This window comes from Bison bison, unplaced genomic scaffold, assembly GCF_000754665.1.
Source record: "Bison bison bison isolate TAMUID 2011002044 unplaced genomic scaffold, Bison_UMD1.0 scf7180017864280, whole genome shotgun sequence".
In the NCBI taxonomy this organism is placed as follows: domain Eukaryota; kingdom Metazoa; phylum Chordata; class Mammalia; order Artiodactyla; family Bovidae; genus Bison; species Bison bison.
The window spans coordinates 5,797,440-5,809,264 of record NW_011494852.1 but is presented as its reverse complement, the minus strand read 5'-3'; the positions used below and the strand labels follow the sequence as shown (position 1 = coordinate 5,809,264).

The window sequence follows — 11,825 nt, the reverse complement described above, 5'->3', positions numbered from 1 at the left end:
AGAGGAAGGAGCTGTGCACGTCTGTCCTGAGGGGAGGATGCGGGGAGGATCTGAGGCCTCCTGCTGGAACTCGTCTTTGGAAAAAATGTGGGAGGGGCCCCACGCTCAGATGCTGGAGAGAACCAGACCTGGGGAAGAGGGACCTCTGTGAGCTGACTCAGAGAACCAGCGCCATGGTGCTCAGAGCAGTCGGGGGAGCATGTGGCCGATGGAGCCAAAGATTGACTCGTAGGATGAAAAGATAAAAAAAAAAAAAAAAAGACCACTTTTGTATTATGTAAGTGGACTGGGCAGAGGCAAGGAATCCCTCCACACTACACTCGAGTTTGAAACACACCAACACCGAGTGATATTTGTTATATTTGCTTCTAACTTTCCGTGGTGAGGTGTTCGCGGTGCAAACACACAAAGGTGAAAAGCAGAGCATAAGAACGCCCTCCAGCCAGCTTCAGTAGCACTGCCTCCTGGCCAATCTCACTTCCTCTCTTTCCTCGCCCATACACTTGGCCCCCTCGCCTCCGCGCCCATCCATATTAATCTGAAGCAAATCTCAGATATCTTAACAGTTCATGGGGATTTCAGACTGTAACTCTTCAAAATAAGGACCTTTTCTTGAGCAGAACCACAGTATCATTATCACAGCTTCAAAAATTAACTAGAATTCCTTAATAATGTCAAACATCCAGTGCATTTTTGTTATTTTTGGTTGATTTTTTAAAAATATGTATTTGTACTTATTTATTTGACTCCCTAGGTCTTATTGTGGCATGTGGAATCTAGTTTCCTGACTAGGGATCGAACCCAGGCCCCCTGCATTGAGAGCACAGAGTCTTAGCCACTGGACCACAAGGGAAAAGTCTCTCAAGTCCACAATCATAGAAAAACCTCATGCCCAGAGTGATGGTCAAATGTCCAGGCCCAAAGGGGCCTGGGACCTGCTGCAGGACTACCCTAGACCAGCTCAGAGACCACGTGTGGAGTGGGGCGACCGCACTCGTCAGTGTGGCCCTGCTTCCTGACCCCATTCGGCCACCTGCCATCCACGGACAGACTGCAGACGGGGCGTTTAAGAGCCTGGACCTAGGGACTTCCCTGGTAGACCAGTGGTACAGAATCTGCCTGCCAATGCAGGGAACACAGGTTCAATCCTGGTCCAGGAAGATACCCCATGCCACAGAGCAACTAAGACCCATGAGCCACAACTACTGACACCTGTGCCCTAGAGCCTGCGCCCCCAGCAAGAAAAGCCACCACACAGCCAGTACCCCCAGATGCCACAGCTAGAGAAAGCCTGCATGCAGCAATGAAGACTCAGCGCAGACAAGAACAAAAACAGATAAATGAAACTTAAAAAAAAAAGAGCCTGGACTTGACTGGCTTGGGTTTGAATCCTGACTTTGATACTCACCAGCTTTGTGATTTGCACTTCTCAGGACCTGAGTCTATTTACGTAAGAAATGTGAATGATAAGAATACCTACACCATGGAGTTCTGAGGATTAAATGAGATATTACATGAAAAGCACCCAGAGCAGAGACTTGTACACAGTAAGAGCTCAGGAAACCTCGGCTCGTATCAGCAATTCAGCCGACAAACACACACTGAGCATCTTTAACCGGCCAGGCACTGTCCAGCAGGAGGAGGTAAGAGAGCTGAAGAGGTGAAAGCGCTCAGGAATCACCACTGGGGCTTGCACAGGTCATCTGGGCACGTGAACAGACTTGGAATCTCCAGCACCTGCCTTGTTTGCGTACAAGGTCCAGATACTCCTTGTTCTGAGAGGGGGAATCCTGAACCAAAAGAGTAACTGAAGTTCTAGAATAATGACTCCCGTAGATGAGAGTCCCCTTCCCACTAACCCCCACCCAGCAATGCCTCTGGATCAGGCAAGGGCAATTCTCACACAGTAGGTAAACTCGGCTGTCACTGAGCTCACAGGAAAAAGCCATGAAGCTCCCTCAGGAGGCCACAGTCAAGAGGGACAGAGAGAGGAGGCAGATGAAAGAGAAAAGAGGCTTCGGGAACTCTCCTTGTGGTCCAGTGGTTAAGAATCCGCCTTGCAGTGCAGGGAATGCGGGCTCAATCCCCAGTTGGGGAACTAAGACCCCACCTGCTGTGGGGCAACTAAGCCCGTATTCCTCAACGGAGGAGGACCCCCTCATGAAGCAACTAAGATCTGATGCAGCCAGATACATAAATAAATAAATAAATATTTTCAAAAAAGAAGAGAGGCTTCATGCCCACAGAAGCTGCTTACAATGGACTTTCAATAGGCTGGGTCCTTTTCTCATTTCCTTCACTCATCCTGCCCACTGTCCTCAGTCCCCAAAGACCCTTCCCCTTCCTGGGAAGTAAAGATTCGTTCCCACCAAACCTGGGGCTCAATGTAAGGAGTGGGGTCAGCCAACCTCTCAGGTCTAAACCAGCACTACAGCACCAACAGAAACCCGAGGACTGAGGCTGATGGACACTGGGAGTCTGTTTTGTGTGATGAGTCCTTCCTATGGTATTTTTGTGGCTCAAAGCTCAGACCCCACCCTCCCTCAAACACTAACACAACACAGACACAACAGAGATTTAAGACTATGGTCTCTGTACCTGAGTTCAAATTCTGCCCTCATCACTTGCTAACTGTGAGCAAGTGGCCTCGTGCTGCCAGGCCTCACCTTCTTCATCTGTTTAGTGGGGATGATCAGAGTCCCGGCCACCTCAGAACACAGGTCACATGCGCCAAGCACAACACCAGGCCCAGAAGGTGCCTCTGAAGGATGACAGCTGTGAGTTTAGCTAGGCCTGCCTCTGATCAGCATGCTTTTCATCACTCATCTGCCCTTATTCACCAAGATAAAACAGGGACGGCATCTTTGACCCATCACTGTGAATCTTGACCTACACTTGAGTCTCACACCTGAGGCCCACTCTGTCCAATACATGTGGCTCCTGGGCACCTGAAACATGGTTGGTGCAAATGGAGATGGCTGAAGGAGTAGATTTCACATGGTACTTTGAAGGAAGTGTGAGAAAAAAAGGATGTAATATATCTCAATAATTTTATACTGGTTACATGTTGAAATGATACGCTTTGGACCAAATAAAATTTATTATTAAAGTCCATTTCCTATTTCTTTTTACTTTTCTACAAGTGATCCCTGTAAGATCTTCAATGACATATATGGTCCACATTGGTGGCTCGCGTTATATTTCTAACGAACAGTACTGGTGCAAACCCTGGAGAACCAGAGTCTTCCTATGTGACTTCATACTGCCATGTGTCTAACATACGGTGCCTGGCACCCAGGCTGGGCAGAAACACATGCTTCGTAGATGGCTGGATGAAAGATGCTCTCCACACTTTTCCTGGTCTTAAAAGCAACCACCACCATCTTCACATCTAACCAGGCCTGCCCTTCATTCAAAATACTGAACAACTCTTAAGGGTCCAAGCTACACCAGATCAAAATGGACACAGTCATGGTGGCTGGAACAGGATCCTGGAGCCCCTACTTGGGCCAGGCATCAGCACTTTAACAACTGGACGGTATCTTAAAACTTTAACAGTCCATAATACTAGTTCAGTGCTTAGAAACACTCTTTCCCCAGCTGGTCCAAGTCCTCTTGCAAAGCTCACCCCTTGCAAGCTCAATGGGACACCTCCTTGTTTGCGATCCTTCAACACCACACCTCATTTCTTGCTAACTTGCATCTGGTGTGGTGGCCACACCGCCAATCTTGTTTTATTTGAGGACATGCTTTGCTGAAGGGCCTTTAGTTTTGAAGTAACCAACAACCAACCAACTAAACATCCCCACAGAAACTGACCTTGTCGTGTCTTACTGTGGAGACGACACCACATCCCCAGACCACTCCCGGGGCCACGTGAATGAGGTACTAAATATAGTCCGCAGAGCTTGGCATGTTAAACAACGTGGAAAGGAAACGCTGCACCCACTTAAACTTGCCTCAGCCTGGTCAAGGGGGCCTGGGAAGAGAGGGGTGTAGCATATGAGCCAAGACCTGGGGCCCTGGAGTCAGCATCCTCCTCGGTAATGAGTTCCATACATTTATCTACTTCACTGGATTCTTGTGAGGATTCAGTTCAGTTCAGTTGCTCAGTCGTGTCTGACTCTTTGCGACCCCATGCACTGCAGCACACCAGGCTTCCCTGTCCATCACCAACTCCTGAAGCTTGCTCAAACTCATGTCCATTGAGTCGGTGATGCCATCCAAGCATCTCATCCTCTGTTGTCCCCTTCTTCTTGAGTAAGGATTAATTGAGGAAAAGTGCAAAATGCCTAGAAGAGCACCGAGTACAGAGTAAAGTACCAGGAAATGTCAGCTGCTATTATCATTATTATTATTTTACAAAAATTAAAGTAGCATGAGCCTGAACAGTGGGAATTCACCCTTGTCCAGTTTCAATGATACTGTTTTTGTAGCAAATACATCCCCACATCTGGGCCTTTGCATTTCCTGTTCCCTCGGCCTGGAATGGTCTTCCCCCAGCTCTCGGCACAGCTGGTGCCTCTTGCTCATTCAGGTCTCAGCTCACATGACTCCCCTTCAGTGAGGCCTAGGAGGCCTTCTCCGAGAAGGCGATGGCACCCCACTCCAGTACTCTTGCCTGGAGAATCCCAGGGACGGGGGAGCCTGGTGGGCTGCCGTCTATGGGGTCACACAGAGTCAGACACGACTGAAGCGACTTAGCAGAAGCAGCAGCAGCAGCAGGCCTTCTGAGGTCATACAAGCGAAAGGAACCAGCCCTTCCCCATCACGTCTACTCCATCCCCTCACGCTGTTATTGCCTCCATCTGAAATTAAAACCACCTGAGATTACCTTGTTTACTGCGTGTCCCCTCAGCTAGAATGTAAACCCTAGGAGAGCAAGGACCTTGTCTCTCTTATTCGCTGTCCAGAATTTATGCTTTCAGCCACTATGCTGTACTGCCTATGTTTCAGAATGCTTACTGGATGTGTGTTTGCAGGTACAATAGAAAACCTAGAGGAACTTCCCTGGTGATCCAGGGACTAAGACTCCACGCTCCCAATCCAGGGGGCCCAGGTTCGATCCCTGGTCAGGGAACTAAATCTCACATGCTACAACTAAAGATCTTACATGCTGCAACTAAGACCTGGTGCCCACCAAATAAATTTTAAAAAAGAAATTCCAGAAAGAACTTTAATGTCCAGTAATAGGGAAATGGCAGTGTGGAGCACCGCCTCTCCACACTGAAGAACGTGGGTCTAGCTGTTAAAAAGAATGTCAGATCTGTATGTAATGACTTGAAGAGATATGCACTATCAAATATTTTTAAAAATTGAGTTACAAACATGTATGACTTGATCCCTCCTTTTCTGGGGAATGGTGAGGGAGAAGAAAGAAAACAGTCGATACCTGCATTGCTGCTATTTAGTCAATTAGTAGTGTCTGACTCTTTTTCAATCCCATGGACTATAGCCCACCAGGCTCCTCTGTCCATGGGATTCTCCAGGCAAGAATACTGGAGTGGGTTGCCATTCCCTTCTCCAGTGGATCAGACCTGGGTCTCTTGCATTGCAGACAGATTATTTACTGTCTGAGCCACCAGGGATGATGCCCCACTATACACATACATACATCCAAACGAGCACAGAAAAAGGTGAGAGCATCCACCCCCACATTTCCAAAGGTAATGAATCTAATTTGTTCTCTGACATCTCCAAAGCCTGACACTACACTCACTGTCTGAATAAATGGTTTTCTTAGGGGGATGGGATTTTGGAATGGAGGGTGGCAGTTATTATTTCCCTTGCCTATCTCTGTAATGTTTGACAGGTTACTACGAGTATGCATTTCTTTGCATAACTTTTTAAAAGCCAAATTCAACCAATCCTCAGGCATACACACACACAAATTATGGCCATGACCACAGAAGTCCTAAGAAATAGAGGCAGTGTCTTAAAGAAAGCACAAATGCACAAACTGGTCCTAATAGCCTCTCATTCTAACTGCTAAAAACCCTTTACTTTGGAGGCAATGACTGCTCAATTATTTTATCAAAACATATAGACATTTAATTTAGATTTGGGAAATTATACACACAACAAGGTTAAGCTCTTATCATAACCTGGGTCATTTTTTTAAACTGAAGTTTGAAATATAAGCAAAATAACTTTCACAGGGAAAAAAAAAAGGCGCCAATCACTGCACATTCTAAATTCCATTTTTGATTTACCGCCTAACAACTGCAATGTCTGAAAAACAGGCTCATGTTTAACTCTGACCACAGACTGCTAAAAACCCACGTGCTGTTGTCACTAACAATCAAGACCAAGATTTTTGTTTTAAAGTCATTGTTTTATTTCCTCAGATGCAAAAAAGCACTTAGGGGGAATTCCTTGGCAGTCCAGTGCTTAAGACTTGGAGTTTTCACTGCTGAAGTCCAGGTTCGATCCCTGGTCAGGGAACTAAGATCCAACAAGCAACATGGCTCAACCAAAAAAAAAAAAAAATCAACCAATTAATAAAAAAATAATAACACACTTAGGTAATTTTAGTGGTTAAAACAAATTTGAGACCACAGGTTCCCATCACCAAATGCAACTACAATTAACAGGGGCTTCCCTGGTCGTCTAGGGGTTAGGAATCCGTCTGCCAACCCAGGAGACACGGGTTCGATCCCTGGTCTGAGAAGATCCCACATGCCGAGAAGCACCTAAGCCCGTGAGCCACAACTACTCAGAGAACCTGTGCTCTGCAACCAGAGAAGCCCCTGCAAAGAGAAGCCTGTGCACCACAATGGTGAGCCCTGCTCACTGCAACTAGAGAAAACCCACGTGCAGCAAGGAACACCCAGCACAGCCAAGAATATATAAATAAAATCTCTAAAAAAAAAAAAAAAAATTACAATGACAGATCTGATGACAGACTCACCCTAAACAGAGAGCTAACATACTCCCTGCCCAGCCTCTTCCTGAGTGTGCGTGTGCTGCCTCCCAAAACACTCCGGATGGCCTGTTGTACAGAGGATATTCTAACCCGCTGACACTGGGTAACTTTGCAGAAAGAAAGTGAGCGACTCAGCTGAGCTTAGCCAGGATAGAAATGGACTCCCTTACAGCCAGGGCTTTTACTCCATACTTGTGGCCACTGCCATCTGGCACGTCTGCAGTGCCTTCTCTGGTTCCTACTGATACAGTGTTTGACATGTATTCATCCTTGGTGACTTGAAAGAAACAACTCAACCATGTTGGAAAAGGCCACCTTCAGTAGCCAAGGGGGACTTTCAGTGGCCCACAAGACAAGAGACCAAGACAGGCCAAATAAATGGTTGCTATGGAATGACAGCACCATCCTCCTTGCCAATCAACTGCATCTGGGAAGCCTCGGGAAGAAGAAGGACTCCCAGGTTTCCAGCTTGGCCCATCTGCCGAGGTGGTGACTACTGGGTCCGGGAGGAAAACGAGCTTCGATTTAACATTTTGAGTTCACGGCACCCAACGGGACATCAAGTTAGCAGAGGACATCAAGGAGCACAGGCCCCACATGTGGAGGTGGGGCTCGGGGGGCTAATGGGGCTTTGAGACAGTCAAGTGCGGGCAGCAGTGGTACAACACTTAAAAGCCAATTTGGGGGCAGGAGTGTGTGAGAGCTGGGGGGAGGGCAGGTAGCCTGCTGATAGCAGCTAGTCAGTGCCATTTCTTCTCAGCCCCTTATATGGCAGTATGTTCCACAATTTTACCTTTGGTGAATAAAAATTAGGGGCGAGGGGACATTAACCTTGTCCTGCTCTGAACTGTAATACAAACATAAGCAGCAAAAGCCCATCAAGAAAAACAAGGCATGTTTATTAAGTGCTTAGGATGCACTTGGCCCTGTGCTGAACACTACACATGAATTATCTTTTGGAATCATTGAAACAACCCTGGCACAAGTGTCCTATGACTATCATTTCACAGATGGGACACTGAGGCTGGGAGTGAACATGTGGGGGAGCTCAGGGCTGTCATGTCACATCCCACCACAGTTAGGCAAGCTCTGGGCCAGATGGAGCACATGGAAGAAGAGCAATTATAATATATAAGAGCTGCTACTTAGTGAGAGATGGCTCTGGACTGGGAACATGGTATCAGCAAATCCTTACAACCCTCTGAGGCTGATATCGTTATCCCATTTTACACGGATGGAACCTGAGGGTGCACGAGAGGAAGTCAACCAGACCAGTTAAATGTCTGATCCACTAGAAAAGCAAGACTACAGGCAGAGCCCCACCCTCGGGGGGTCTCGGAGAAACCGGGAAAACGCTGAATCAATGGTCATTTATTAAATGCTGACTATGTGCCAGCTGCTGCTCTAAGCATTTCACAAATGGTATTCTCACTGCATCCTCCAAACGACTCTATAAGGTGGCTGCTATGAAAAAAATACCCATTTTGTAGACAGAGAAAACCAAGGTACAAAGCAGTGAAGTCTGTCGCCCAAGGTCACAGAGCTGGTAAAAGGTAGAACCTAAATTTGAACCTGGCTCTGCCTCCAAAACCGAAGCTCTTAGCAAAATAATTTCGCCTAACAACAGCCACCTTGCACCGAGTGCTAACCATGTGGCTCACCCTCAGCTTACCACATTCAGTCGATAATACCTTCATCCCATTTCTCCGGAGCAAACAATAAAGCAAGCAAGTAATAAGTGTCTTCTATGTACCAAACGCTTTATTCATCGGATATCAACAGAATTCCCAGCATAAGACAGACACTATTCTTCCCCGGTTTGACCGAAAGGAGAAACTGAGGTTCGGCACGGTTTCTCTAGATCGCACCTCCCGAGAGGCAAGAGTCCGTAAGCGAACCCACCGCTACCCGACTCTCATGCCATGCTTTCCCGCAACGGCGCCGGGTAGCTCGCCTGGAAAGTTGAAGCATGCGGGCACGCGCCCAGCCAGGTCCGGAGGGCGAGAGTGCCGCCGCCGCCCCCCAACAGCCGGTGCCCACACCCGGCCGTCCGCCCAGTAGCTCGCCCGCGCTGACCCTCGGGGTCCGACTGGACATCGATTCCCCGCTACCCTAGCGCAAGGCCAACCCTGCACCCGGAGCCACATACCTGGGTGTCCCGGCTGCCCGCCCCGCGGGCCCCACGACCGCGGCGTCCAAATCCGCGCCGCTTGCTGGAGACGCCGCCAGCTCCAGTGGCCCGAGTGACTTCCAGGCTGCCCACTTCCAAGCCGCTTCGCGCGAGGCCTCCTGGGAACTGTAGTTTCGCCCTAGGCGGCCGCAAACTGAAAAAAGCCTGACGCGCAGGTGCTGCCGGGAGCAGTAGGCGCGGCGCTGCAGCGCCTCTGGGAATGGTAGTCCACCTGTCGCCTCCGTGCCGCTCGAGTCTCCAGAGAACTTCCGCAGCCCCGAGGGGCGTGAGGGATGGAGGTGTGTCTTCTGTAGATTCCAACCCGTTGATTGCGTTCCTTGCTCTGCGAAGGCGGTTTTTTCCTTTTTCCCAGCTCTATCCGCCTCCTCCCTTCCTTCAGTAGACCCTCTTTCTCCCTTTCCGCGAGGCGCGAGGTACTTACCCCGAGGGCGCGAGCCTCTGGAGAAGCGGGAGCAGCGGAACACAGCGCTAGACCCCCAACCGAGGGGAGCTGTGGAGAAAGGCGTCTATGCGCGCTCGCGCACGCGCGCTCGCCGGCCAACTCCGGCCTAAATTGCCGCGGGCCCCCGCGGGGAAGACTTTTTTTTTTTTTTTTTCCTTTCGAACGCGCGCGCGCGCGCGCGGGGTCTCGCGCTGGGCTTTTTCCTGCCGGGCGCGCGCCAGTGCGCACGCGCGCTCACTCCCCTTGCCTTGGTCAGTCCGGCGGGCGCGGGGTTGGGGAGCTAACCGTTTTGTTGGCCGAGTCCTCCCGCAGTATCCCCAAGGTCGCTCCTCTGGCACTCCTGTTCTAGGTCTGGCCCTTCACATAGCTTCGGAGTGCCGCCACACACGCCGTACCCGTCCCTTGTCTGGAGCCCAGTCGTCGCAGGTAACAGGCGCGGCCCCAGCCTTGAGGAGGCGGACACACCCTTCTTCCCTCCCACGCGGAGAGCCGGGACGCCAGAATGTGTTGGGATTCCGGTCTGGTCGCCTCTCCCTGTAGTAGGAGTCTCCGGAGCTCTGCCTTTGACGGGAGTCTCTTGACCGCCACCCAGGGGGGTGCCCTGGAGGCCATGTTACCTATCATTCATTCGTTGATCGCACATTCTTAGCGTAACCAGTGTTTGTTGAGTACCTATGGCTGGGGAGATTTTGTTAAAATTTAGTCCACTTGTCGACATAATCAAGGATCCGACCTTTTTTATTGGCATTCCTACTACTCCGTAAGGGGTTACCGAAGGAACCAGCTGGAATTGCAAGGTTCTTTGGTCAGGAAAACCCAGTCAATATCCTTCCCATCTCATCCTTTCTTCCAAGATGCTGAATGAGACTGAGCTGGGAAGTATATATTTCTTCTTCCTGGGAGAGGGGCAGAGGGTGATTCATTTGCTCATTTATTCAAAAAAAAATGTATTAGACACCTACTTCATGCCAGCTTGGGTGATTGATTACCAGGACAGGGGAGAAATCAAGATAGATTCGGTGCCTACTCTCAAGGAACCGAAGTCCAGACCACCATCGGAAGGTGATAATCTAAAGCAATATTGTCTAATAGAAGTATGATGCAAGTCAAATCTGCAACTTTAAAATTTACATTAAAAAATTAAACAGGTGAAATTTTATTAATTTAAGCCAGTATATCTAAAATAAGTTATGTTTAATGAAAAAAGGTTTACATTGCTTCAGTTTTAAATTTTAAGTTAATTAAAACTGTGCTAATGCTGCTGCTGCTAAGTCGCTTCAGTCGTGTCCGACTCTGTGCGACCCCACAGACGGCAACCCACCAGGCTCTGCCGTCCCTGGTATTCTCCAGGCAAGAACACTGGAGTGGGTTGCCATTTCCTTCTCCAATGCATGAAAGTGAAAAGTGAAAGTGAAGTCGCTCAGTCGTTTAGGACTCTTAGCAACCCCATGGTCTGCAGCCTACCGGGCTCCTCCGTCCATGGGATTCTCCAGGCAAGAGTACTGGAGTGGGGTGCCATTGCCTTCTCCAATTAAAACTGTGAGGCATTAACAAAAATATTCATTTGTGGCATGGGTTATAGCAAAAGGCTGGAAACTGCCCAATTTCTATTAATGGACGTTAGATAAATAAATGATAGTTCAGCCAGACAATGTACCATGCAGCTGACAACTGTTGAAAAATGAGACAGAACTGTATGTTTTAATATGAGTTAATCTTTAAGATTATTAAGTGAGAAAAATGCAGTGTATAGCACCTGGGCTTCCCTGGTGGCTCAGCAATAAAGAATCCACCTGCCAGTGTAGGAGACACGGGTTCAATCCCTGGGTCTGAAAGATCCCCTGGAGAAGGAAATGGCAACCAGCCCCAGTATTCTTCCCTGGGAAATCCCATGGACAGGGGAGCCTGATAGGCTAGAGTCCATGTGATTGCAAAAGAATCTGACATGACTTAGTGACCAAACAACAATATAGCATACTAACATTTGTGTAAGAAAAGTGGTATTTTTCCACATACATCCTTGTGTGTGTACAGAACACAGAGTTACCTTTCTGAAGGGGAAATAGGACAAGTGACTTTCTTTTTAGTATATGTTTCTTAGTATGTTTTGTTAATATGTTATGTTCCATGTCCATTCTGTGACTGAGCTATCAATTAGTGGAGGATGATAGCTAAGTCACAGAATTATTGTATAGTATTAAAACAATATATGTAAAATACCTAGCTACCACTTTACAACCTTAATCATTTCTGGATGCTATCATTAC

At 48.3% G+C, this 11,825-nt stretch overlaps 1 protein-coding gene across 1 annotated transcript in view; it reads right to left on the bottom strand.

The window, feature by feature from the left end:
* The window catches only part of SIPA1L3 (signal-induced proliferation-associated 1 like 3), a 255,414-nt gene extending 245,243 nt beyond the window's left edge, over window positions 1–10,171 (bottom strand). The window contains 1 exon segment of the mRNA XM_010849306.1: window positions 9,075–10,171. The gene's annotated coding sequence lies outside the window, so the exon portion shown is untranslated.
* Between the last annotated feature and the right edge of the window lie 1,654 nt (window positions 10,172–11,825).